Here is an 8,833-nt window from a genome sequence, read left to right as displayed (position 1 = left end):
TGTCTTGTTTTATACTCGTTTAGGGTCGTTATTGATTGAGTTTATGTTGTAGACTTATAATATGATGAATATATGATAATATGACCTAGTTTATAGTATTTATCAATTATATTATTGGTTAGAACACTATACTGACTTTGTTTATGATGTTTCCAGGTGATCAGGAGAAGTGAAGACTCAGAAATATAAGACCTCTGAGTTCTTCTTTTGCTGGTTTTTGGTGAGTGGGTTAATCTAGTCGTTAAGGCATATACTAACATGACCTAGACCATTGACCTAGTTGCTATGCTTCGAACCTATATTGTTATGTGTTATGGACTGTGTCCTCGCGCGTTTGTTTGACCGACCTTGCTTCTTATCAGGTCGGGAGAGATCGACCTTGCTTCTTATCAGGTCGGGCTCAATGATGTTGTATGATCAATATAAGTCAGAATCACGCATTCGTCACGTGTGGAAGACTTATACTAGTGATACAGAGTTATGAGTTTTCGGTAGACTCTAGTCCGATCAACTGGGGTCGTTGGCCCGGCCAGGCCGCCGAGTCTCTCAAGGGGTTGCTTCAGATTACCCAGATGGTTGCTTTGGATTGACCGTTGTTGTAGATGTTTTATTGCTTTGGTGGTCTTTGGATTTAGTTGATTGTTGACTATTGTTTGACATTGCTTTTTATGTTATATGCTAGTGGTAGATTGCTCTATTTCTGCATGTTCTAGTGGTATGTGATTAACTATTCGATTAATTTGATGATACGTGTTCTAGTGATTGTACCTGTATGCTTTAGCTGTTAGATTAGTCCATTCACTTAGCTTCGTGCTAACCCCTCCACCTTCCCCCTTGCAGGTTGTAGGTTTTTTTGCTTTTGTGGTCATGGGAGAAGATGGTCGTGTTGGGTTGTGTTCGACAAATCTAGAACTCTGATGTTGTCTATATGAAATCAATTATTAACGTAACACCGGTTTTTGATAACAATATATTTATGAATGAAGTTGTAATAATTATGTTTATGTTTGTACGTAAGGGCTTATTTTGTAAACAAGACTTCCGCTGTGTTATTTAAAAAAAAGTACGGTGTTACAAGCATCATCATCATCAGTATCACTGTCAGAAGATGAAGAAGAGCTGGTTTCATCCCAATCATGATGCTCAGCAACTAGAACCTTTTCTGGCTTTTTTCCCTTCTTATCAGCCTTTGCACTTTCCTTCATCTGAGCCTTCATAGCTTTGTACTTGTTCTTGTACTTATCAGCTTTTGAGAAGGAGTTAACATGTGATGATGAAGGTTTCCTGGACATGCATTCAGCTGCAAAATGTCCAACCTTCCCACAATTGTAACACTCAGATTTAGGACCCTTGACAGATTTGCTGATATACCTAGCACTTGGTTTCTTACTCCATTTGTATGACTTGCTGGTTCTATTACGACTGAACCTTTTGAACTGCCTAGCCAGCAAAGCCATACCTTCAGCAAACCCTTCCACATCATCTTCATCATCACTGCTTTCTTCAGACCTAGTACCACTATCCACGTCATCTTCAGCTGACTCATCTTCTGCCATCGACTTTTGAGCCAGTAAAGCTTTTTGAGCTTTCTTTTTAGTAGCAGCAATAAGAGCAGTATCATCAGTTTTTGAGGATTTTGAGGTGGTGGGGGTGAAATGTCCCGTTCATATTGATTATAAACGTTCCATATTAATTGATTTCGTTGCGAGGTTTTGACCTCTATATGAGACGTTTTTTAAAGACTGCATTCGTTTTTAAAACAAACCATAACCTTTATTTTATCGACAAGGTTAAAAAGACACCACCTAGATTATCCAAAAATGATAATCTAAAAATATCACACTTACACACTACCAATACATATTGGTTTACAATATTAATATGTTACAACAAAATAAATCTCGAATGCAGTTTTAAACAATATTATACAAGCATGCTGACACCAAATCTTGTCCATATATTGGCATGCAATAGCAGAAGCTCTTAATAATCACCTGAGAATAAACATGCTTTAAATGTCAACAAAAAATATTGGTGAGTTATAGGTTTAACCTATATATTTATCAAATCATAATAATAGACCACAAGATTTCATATTTCAATATACATCCCATATATAGAGATAAAAATCATTCATATGGTGAATACCTGGTAACCGACATTCACAAGATGCATATAAGAATATCCCCTATCATTCCGAGAAATCCTTCGGACATGATAAAAATGAATTCGATGTACTAAAGCATCCGGTACTTTGGATGGGGTTCGTTAGGCCCAATAGATCTATCTTTAGGATTCGCGTCAATTAGTAGATCGGTTTACTAATTCTTAGGCTACCAAGCAAAAAGGGGCATATTCGGATTCGATCATTCACTCATATAATGTAGTTTCATTTACTTGTGTCTATTTCGTAAAACATTTATAAAATTTCATGTATTCTCATCCCAAAATATTAGATTTTAAAAGTGGGACTATAACTCACTTTCACAGATTTTTATTTCGTCGGGAAGTAAGACTTGGCCACTGGTTGATTCACGAACCTATAACAAATATGTACATATATATCAAAGTATGTTCAAAATATATTTACAACATTTTTAATAAGTTTTAATGTTTTAAGTTTATTAAGTCAGCTGTCCTCGTTAGTAACCTACAACTAGTTGTCCACAGTTAGATGTACAAAAATAAATCGATATATATTATCTTGAATCAATCCACGACCCAGTGTATACATATCTCAGGCTAGATCACAACTCAAAGTATATATATTTTTGAAATCAACCTCTACCCTGTATAGCTAACTCAAACATTACTGCATATAGAGTGTCTATGGTTGTTCCAAATAATATATATACATGGGTCGATATGATATGTCAAAATATTTACATACGTGTCTATGGTATCCCAAGATTACATAATATATTAGAATACATGTATAATACAATATGAGTTAGCTAGGATATGATTAATATAGATTTGTTACCAATTTTCACGTAGCTACAACAAGCAAAATTATCCAATCTTGTTTTACCCATAACTTCTTCGTTTTAAATCCATTTTGAGTGATTCAAGTTGCTATGGTTTCATATTGAATTTAAGTTTATGAATCTAAACAGAAAAAGTATAAGTTTATAGTTGGAAATACAGGTTACAAGTCATTTTTGTAAAGGTAGTCATTTCAGTCGAAAGAACGACGTCTAGATGACCATTTTGGAAAACATACTTCCACTTTGAGTTTAACCATGATTTTTGGATATAGTTTTATGTTCATAAGAAAAATCATTTTCCCATAATAACAACTTTTAAATCAAAGTTTATCATAGTTTTTAATTAACTAACCCAAAACAGCCCGCGGTGTTACTACGACGGCGTATATCCGGTTTTACGGTGTTTTTCGTGTTTTCAGGTTTTAAATCATTAAGTTAGCATATCATATAGATATAGAACATGTGTTTAGTTGATTTTAAAAGTCAAGTTAGAAGGATTAACTTTTTTTTGCGAACAAGTTTAGAATTAACTAAACTATGTTCTAGTGATTACAAGTTTAAACCTTCGTATAAGGTAGTTTTATATATATGAATTGAATGATGTTATGACCATCATTACTACCTCAGGTTTTGTGGATAAGTCTACTGGAAATGAGAAAAATAGATCTAGCTTCAAAGGATCCTTAGATGGCTTGAAAGTTCTTGAAGTAGAATCATGACACGATAACAAATTCAAGTAAGATTTCCACTCGAAATAAGATTGTTAAAGTTATAGAAATTGAATCAAAGTTTGAATATGAGTATTACCTTGTATTAGAAAGATATCTTAATATAAATAAGAAAGATTTCTTGAGGTTGGATGATCACTCAAAGTGGATTTGCAAGATTGGAAGTAAGCTAGCAAACTTGGAAGTGTTGTTGGTGTGTTCTTGAGTAGTTGTTTTATAACTTGGTTTATGTATAGATTTATGAACTAGATTGAGCTAGATTTTGATGAAGATGATGAAGAACACTTAGAACAATAGAAGAACACTTGATAGAGAGTAGTTTGATGCATGTAAGTTTCAAAATGAAAGTGTTTGTGTACACCATCATTCACGTGAAACTTGATCAATCATATAGGCTCCATTAGTTTGTTATTTTGTGAGATATTTCATGCTAGATGTTAAATGATGGTTTCCACATGGTTAGGTGACTCACATAGGCTGCTAAGAGCTGATCATTGGAGTGTATATACAAATAGTAAATACATTTAGAAGCTGTGTATTGTACGAGTACAAATACGAGTGCATACGAGTAGAATTGTTGATGAAAATGAATGAGGATGTAATTGTAAGCATTTTTGTTAAGTAGAAGTACTTTGATAAGTGTCTTGAAGTTTTTCAAAAGTGTATGAATACATATTAAAACACTACGTGTATATACATTTTAACTGAGTCGTTAAGTCATCGTTAGTCGTTACATGTAAATGTTGTTTTGAAACCTTTAAGTTAACGATCTTGTTAAATGTTGTTAACTCATTGTTTATTATATCTAATGAGATGTTAAATTATTACATTATCATGATATTATGATGTATTAATATATCTTAATATGATATATATACATTTAAATGTCGTTACAACGATAATCGTTACATATATGTCTCGTTTCGAAATCCTTAAGTTAGTAGTCTTGTTTTTACATATGTAGTTCATTGTTAATATACTTAATGATATGTTTACTTATCATTTATCATGTTTATATATAGTGTATCAATATCTTAAAATGATTCATAGTAATTAGTAAGACGTTGTTATAACGATAATCGTTATATATATCGTTTTCAAGTTTCTTAATTCAATAGTCTCATTTTTATGTATATAACTCATTGTTAAAATACTTAATGAGGTACATACTTCCATATATATGTCATCATATAGTTTTTACAAGTTTTAACGTTCATGAATCGCTGGTTAACTTGGGTGGTCAATTGTCTATATAAAACCTATTTCAATTAATCAAGTCTTAACAAGTTTGATTGCTTAACATGTTGGAAACACTTAATCATGTAAATATCAATTTCATTTAATATATATAAACATGGAAAAGTTCGGGTTACTACAGGGGGCTAACTTAAAGTTTTCTTTTAAATTAAGTTCAAGTTTAGCTTATGCCTTCTCATGGTTCCAAAGTGTACCATAGAGAGAGGACATGTTAAAGTTCTTTAAGGTTTGGGTGGTTCTTAAGGGGTCAGTGACAGGTTTCCATTTAGTAGGCAGTGAGTCAATGAATTTGTTTACTTGTTCAAAATCAGTATATGTGATTTTTAAAGTACCTACCCGTTAAATAAATGGGTTAAAGCCATAAATAGGCCATATACTTTCAGTTTTGTCCCAATGTAGGCTATATACCCCAAAAATACCAATGTAGGTTATACACTCTTAAAAGTTGTATCGATGTACACAAATTTAACAAGTTACTTGCTGAACCGGTAAAGTTAATTATTTAAAAAAAATTTGCATTTTATATGGCTATAAATAGGTCATATACTTTCAGTTTTGTTCCGATGTAGGCGATATACTTTCAGTTTTGTTCCGATGTAGGCTATATACTTTCAATTTTGTTCCGATGTATCACCAACGTCATTCTCCATGTAGAATGCCACGTCATCATTTAGTTGTTTATCCGGTTAATAAGTTTTGTTCGTTTATATTAGTACACTTTATGAAAGTATATATCCTACATTGGTATTTTTCGGGGTTTATAGCCTACATTGGAACAAAAATGAAAGTATATGGCCTATTTATGGCTTTAACCCTAAATAAATTTCGTCCTGAAATTTTAAGCAGTTGGAGGTGTTGACGTATCTTCTGAAAATAAGTGCGGGTATTTCTTCTTTATCTGATCTTCTCATTCCCAGGTGAACTCAGGTCCTCTATGAGCATTCCATCGAACCTTAACAATTGGTATCTTATTTTGCTTAAGTCTTTTAACCTCACGATCCATTATTTCGACGGGTTGTTCGATGAATTGAAGTTTTTTGTTGATTTGGACTTCGTCTAACGGAATAGTGAGATCTTCTTTAGCAAAACATTTCTTCAAATTCGAGACGTGGAAAGTGTTATGTACAGCCGCGAGTTATTGAGGTAACTCAAGTCGGTAAGCTACTAGTCCGACACGATCAATAATCTTGAATGGTCCAATATACCTTGGATTTAATTTCCCTCGTTTACCAAATCGAACAACGCCTTTCCAAGGTGCAACTTTAAGCATGACCATCTCTCCAATTTCAAATTCTATATCTTTTCTTTTAATGTCAGCGTAGCTCTTTTGTCGACTTTGGGCAATTTTCAACCGTTGTTGAATTTGGATGATCTTCTCGGTAGTTTCTTGTATTATCTCCGGGCTCGTAATCTGTCTATCCCCCACTTCGTTCTAACAAATTGGAGACCTGCACTTTCTACCATAAAGTGCTTCAAACGGCGCCATTTCAATGCTTGAATGGTAGCTGTTGTTGTAGAAAAATTCTGCTAACGGAAGGTGTCGATCCCAACTGTTTTCGAAATCAATAACACATGCTCGTAGCATGTCTTCAAGCTTTTGTATCGTCCTTTCGCTCTGCCCATCAGTTTGTTGATGATAAGCAGTACTCATGTCTAGACGAGTTCCTAATGCTTGCTGTAATGTCTGTCAGAATCTATAAATCTGCCATCCCTATCAGAGATAATAGAGATTGGTATTCCATGTCTGGAGACGACTTCCTTCAAATACAGTCGTGCTAACTTCTCCATCTTGTCATCTTCTCTTATTGGCAGGAAGTGTGCTTATTTGGTGAGACGATCAACTATTACCCAAATAGTATCAAAACCACTTGCAATTCTTGGCAATTTAGCGATGAAATTCATGGTAATGTTTTCCCATTTCCATTCTGGGATTTCGGGTTGTTGAAGTAGAACTGATGGTTTCTGATGCTCTGCTTTGACCTTAGAACACGTCAAACATTCTCCTACGTATTTAGCAACATTGGCTTTCATACCCGGCCACCAAAAATATTTCTTGAGATCCTTGTACATCTTCCCCGTTCCAGGATGTATTGAGTATCTAGTTTTATGAGCTTCTCTAAGTACCATTTCTCTCATATCTCCAAATTTTGGTACCCAAATCCTTTCATCCCTATACTGGTTTCCGTCTTCCCGAATATTAAGATGCTTCTCCGATCCTTTGGGTATTTCATCCTTTAAATTTCCCTCTTTTAAAACTCCTTGTTGCGCCTCCTTTATTTGAGTAGTAAGGTTAGTGTGAATCATTATATTCATAGCTTTTACTCGAATGGGTTCTCTATCCTTTCTGCTCAAGGCGTCGGCTACCACATTTGCCTACCCCGGGTGGTAACGAATCTCAAAGTCGTAATCATTCAATAATTCAATCCACCTGCGCTGCCTCATGTTCAGTTGTTTCTGATTAAATATGTGTTGAAGACTTTTGTGGTCGGTATATATAATACTTTTGACCCCATATAAGTAGTGCCTCCAAGTCTTTAATTCAAAAACAACCACGCCTAATTCCAAATCATGCGTCGTATAATTCTGCTTGTGAATCTTCAATTGTCTAGACGTATAAGCAATTACCTTCGTTCGTTGCATTAATACACAACCGAGACCTTGCTTTCAGGCGTCACAATATATTACAAAATCATCATTCCCTTCAGGTAATGACAATATAGGTGTCGTAGTTAACTTTTTCTTTAACAATTGAAACGCTTTCTCTTGTTCATCCTTCCATTCAAATTTCCTCCCTTTATGCGTTAAGGCAGTCAAGGGTTTTGCTATTCTGGAAAAGTCTTGGATGAACCTTCTGTAGTAACCAGCTAGTCCTAAAAATTGGCGTATATGCTTTGGAGTTTTCGGGGTTTCCCACTTTTCAATGGTTTCAATCTTTGCTGGATCCACCTGAATACCTTCTTTGTTCACTATGTGACCGAGGAATTGAACTTCTTCCAACCAAAATGCACACTTTGAAAACTTAGCGTACAGTTTTTCTTTCCTTAACAATCTAGCACTTTTCTCAAATGTTCTTCGTGCTCTTGGTCATTCTTTGAGTAAATAAGTATGTCATCGATGAAAATAATGACAAACTTGTCAAGTTATGGTCCACACACTTGGTTCATGAGGTCCATGAACACAGCTGGTGCGTTAGTCAACCCAAACAGCATAACCATAAACTTGTAATGACCGTAACGCATCCTAAAAGCAGTCTTTGGAATATCATCCTACATCACCCGCATTTGATGATACCCAGAACGTAAATCAATTTCGAATAAACCGACGAGCCTTGTAGTTGATCAAATAAGTCGTCGATTCTCGGTATTGGGTAGCGGTTCTTGATGGTAAGTTTGTTCAACTCTCAGTAGTTGATACACAACCTAAATGTACCATCCTTCTTCTTGACAAACAAAACAGGAGCTCCCCACGGTGATGTGCTTGGTCGAATGAAACCACGCACTAAAAGTTCCTGTAACTGACTTTGTAATTCTTTCATTTCGCTGGGTGCGAGTCTGTATGGAGCACGAGCTATTGGTGCAGCTCCTGGTACAAGGTCTATTTTAAATTCAACGGATCGATGTGGGGGTAATCCCGGTAATTCTTTCAGAAATACATCGGGAAATTCTTTTGCGACGGGAACATCACTGATGTTCTTTTCTTCAGGTTTAACTTCCTCGATGTATGCTAGAATGACGTAACAACCTTTTCTTATTAGTTTTTGCGCCTTCATACTACTAATAAGATTTAATTTCGCGTTATTCTTTTCTCCGTACACCATTAAAGGTTTTCCTTTTTCACGCACAATGCGAATCGCATTTTTGT

The sequence above is a fragment of the Rutidosis leptorrhynchoides genome, chromosome 8 (assembly GCF_046630445.1).
Source record: "Rutidosis leptorrhynchoides isolate AG116_Rl617_1_P2 chromosome 8, CSIRO_AGI_Rlap_v1, whole genome shotgun sequence".
Classification (NCBI taxonomy): Eukaryota; Viridiplantae; Streptophyta; class Magnoliopsida; order Asterales; family Asteraceae; genus Rutidosis; species Rutidosis leptorrhynchoides.
This window is presented reverse-complemented; position numbering follows the sequence as displayed.